The following is a 3,775-nucleotide window of genomic DNA, read 5'->3' as shown; positions in this document are numbered from 1 at the left end:
CTCAAGCCTTTACTGTTACCTAAGTCTTTGTAGAATAATCCTCAAATTTTATTTCCAGGACATTAACATATGACATTATTACTTTTGTAACATCGGGGAAAATAAAAGCAGCAACTGTTCTACTCCAGCAAAGAAAGAGGAGACCTTCTAAGAGAAGCTAGATCATACAACAGATCATAAATCCTCACTTCATACAAAGACTGGGTGAAGAGTTGAAGCTGAAGAGGCGTTCTCTCTTTCTCTCCCGAGCTCCTGCTCTGTACCTTGTCTCATTCTGCTGCTCCCTCTCTCGGCTGACGTGTTGTCAGTAAAGAAAACCCACTCGACTCCCACTCAGGTGTGTTTGTGTTTCAGGAACTGCAGCCTTGGGGCCTCCTTTCCCTCAGCCCTCAGATGACAAGAAAGATGGGAATGCAAAGAGGACATTCTAAAAAAAAAAAAACAGGCTTGCTGCAACTGACATAAAGTTAAAAGCTGATGTTAAGGGAATTGGCAGTATTAACCTACTCTGGTTTTATCCTGATGGCTTTCATGCTATTGACACTTGAATGATTGATGCAAAACTGTACATATTGTAGTTGAGCGAGTCAAGTCAGAATCTTTCTCTGCTGCCACCTAGGTTTTATTTAAAGTTCAGAGAGAACTGGGAAGGTAGATAAAGAGAGGACAAAACAAAACAAAGATTTGCTTATCTTTGTTTAAAATAATAATGGCAAGTGAACTTCTGGAGATTTTTAGACGTAATTGGACATGGAAGAAGCACAAAGCCACTCAGATCACCTCAGTGCTTGCTACGTGCACTCCACAAAGAGTCCATGTAAGTATGACTGGAACAATTAAAAAACCCCAAACTGTTAATTTACTTCTTTATCACCCAAGATTATGATGCTGATACCTTCTGCAAATGAACTCTGGCAGTGCAGCAAACCATGATGTATGTAGGAGTCCAAATGCCAAGGGAAGGGTAATGCTGCTGATGTGACTCACTCAAAAGCCACATGATTTTTGGGAATTGTATACTGAACCTTGACTTTCCAGCCATCAGTGTTAAAAGACTGTGTTGGTGTATTGCCTCACTCCCCTACCACATCTTGGAGAGTTGTGGAGATTGGGAGGTGGCAAAGATTATCTCCTGTCAGGTTAGAGCAAAACAAGATGTTCCTCAGAGTTTTAGAGGTAGAAGTAACATTTGCCCTGGGAACAAAGAATAGGCTAAACTGACAAAAATAGCTGTTTTTAGAGGCCTGCAGATGATTTCCAAGGGCTTTTTGCAGCAGGAGGAGAAAGAGGAGGAATACTTGTTGGTCTGAGGCTTAATTTCTAGACTTCTGGATTAAATAATAACAAAGCATTTGGGGAAGAACTGGAATTGGTCTTTAAAAGGTGCTGAAAAAGGAAGTCTGCATTAAGCATTTTTCAATTGCCAGCTTCCCTCCTTTACCTTCCCAAAAGGACAAAACCTCTTCCTGAGGAGACTTGAGGCTGTTGGTTGACTGGGAGTTCATGACGACCCACCAATGTGCGCTCTCAATCCAGAAAGCCAAAGGTATCCTGGGCTGCATCAAGAGCAGTGTGGCCAGCAGGGTGAGGGAGGGGATTTCCCCCCTCTATTCTGCTCTGGTGAGACCCTCTCCCTGCTCCCAGAGTACTGTATCCCTGGAGCATCTGGGGCCCCTGGTATAAAAAGGATGTGGGCCTGTTGGACTGGTTCAGAGGAGGGACATGAAGGTGATTGGGGGGCTGGAGCACCTCTCCTGTGAAGATAGGCTGAGAGAGATGGGACTGATGAGCCTGGAGAAGAGAAAGCTCCTGGAAGACTTTGTAGCATTCTTCCAATGTGTAAAAGGGACCTGCATGAGAGCTGGAGTGGGACTTGCTTCCAGGGCATGTAGTGATGCGGGGAATGGCTTTAAACCAGCAGAAGCCAGGTTTAGATTATATATTAGGAAGAGATTCTTCACTGTGGGGGTGCTGAGGCACTGCAACAGGATGTCCAGAGAAACTGTGGCTACCCCCATCCCTGGAAGTGTTCACAGCCAGGCTGGCAGGGGCTGGCAAGGAGGACTGTAGCTGGATGATCCTTAAGGTTCCTCCCAGCCCGAACCATTCTGTGATTCTGTGATCAGACATCCCCTCAGTCTGCTACCTGGTTTGCCGGTTTTTGACCACTCACCTTTCCCGCTGTGGTCCCGCTGGAGCACCAGCCCGGCAGATTCCCAGCAAATACCCAGCGGTTTCCTGGCAGTTTCCCAGCAGCTTCCAGGTGGTTTCCTGGGAGATTCCAGGTGGTTTCCTGGCAGATTCATGGCAGTTTCCCAGTGGTTTCCCACTAGTTTCCAGGTGGTTTCCCAGCAGAATCACGGCAGTTTCCCAGCAGTTTCTCAGAAGTTTCCTGGTAATTTCCCAGCGGTTTCCTGGAAGTTTCTCAGTGGTTCCCCAGCAGTTTCCCGACAGATTCCCGGCGGTTTCCCGTGGTCGCTGTTCCCAGCGAGGCCCGCAGGGGGAAGCCGAGCCCCGCGCATCCCGCCCGGCCCCACCCGGCCCCGGCGCTGCCGCCGCTCCTCCCGCTCTGCTCCAGCCTCGTCCGGGTGTTCTTAATCCCACGGCACCCGGGGGAGTAACTCAGGCCGGGATTTGGGGCTCTGCTGCACGGATTGGACTGAAAATGCGATTTGGAAGGGTTTAACTGAGCCCGCCCAAATACACAGTGAGATAAAGTGATGGGAACAGGGAGTGGATTTATATTCTTTTTTTCACTCCAGTGTTTGCACCTGTAGCTATGGCTCAGGGGCTGCAGGTCCACCCACACCTGCATCCAAAATTCGCGTTGAGCTGCCAGAAAACAAAGCAATAATTAAGACATTCACAAAAACCTTGCATTTATTGCAGCGTGCTGTCTGACACAGTTCTCAGCGCTGTTTGGCAGTCCTGACTCAGTGGCCAAACGTGCCTTAGGCGCAGGGAGAAGGTGGTGCTGGTACCTGTGCATGCACTGATGGGTGTCTGTCGATGTTGGGAGTGGCAGGACACAGAGGAGGGAACCACTACCTGGAACACTGCTTGAGAGCAGCTTGGCAGGACTTGCGGTGCTTTCTGCAATCTGAGGGAAAGCTTTGTCCTTCCAGGCTGCAACAGAGGATGTAGATGGCTTTCCCACTCCTCCTGTCTCCACTTTTCTTCATTCCCTCGCATTTAGTTAGGCTTTCTGCAAAATAGATAAGAAACCCCCTGCAACAGAGAAAGTTGGCTTTTTGTGGGATTGGCAAGAAGGGCTCATTTGCCTTTTGACAGTGGCAAACTTCTGGGTGAAATTACCGTCCCGTGTGTTTCTTACCCAAAGCAAATAGCTTAGAGTGCCTGGCATGCTTTGTGTCCATGCTGTGCACTGGCTGAGTCCCTCTTAGAAGCCTCAGTACAAAAGCTATGCCAAGTGTAAGGAGCATGAAGGGATTTCCCCTGCCCTTCCATCACAGGTACTTTACCAAATGCCTTGCTCCAGACAGGGTAAAACTGTGGAATATGTGTTGAGTCACCATCCCTGGAGATATTTAAAAGATTCATAGTTTAGGGACATGGTTCATTGCTGGAATTGGCAGTGCTGGATTCATGGCTGGATTTGGTAACCTTAAAAGTCTTTTCCATAATAAAAGATACTATGTTTCTCTGTTTCTATGAATTGTTTCTCCAACAAGCCAGCTATTTCTCTCCTACATTTGATAATTAGTGACATATTGTGTCCCTTTTGGCTGCTTGCCCACTTTGCTTGACAAGTGCA

This window comes from Catharus ustulatus, chromosome 1 (genome assembly GCF_009819885.2).
Source record: "Catharus ustulatus isolate bCatUst1 chromosome 1, bCatUst1.pri.v2, whole genome shotgun sequence".
NCBI classification, from domain to species: Eukaryota; Metazoa; Chordata; class Aves; order Passeriformes; family Turdidae; genus Catharus; species Catharus ustulatus.
This window is presented reverse-complemented; position numbering follows the sequence as displayed.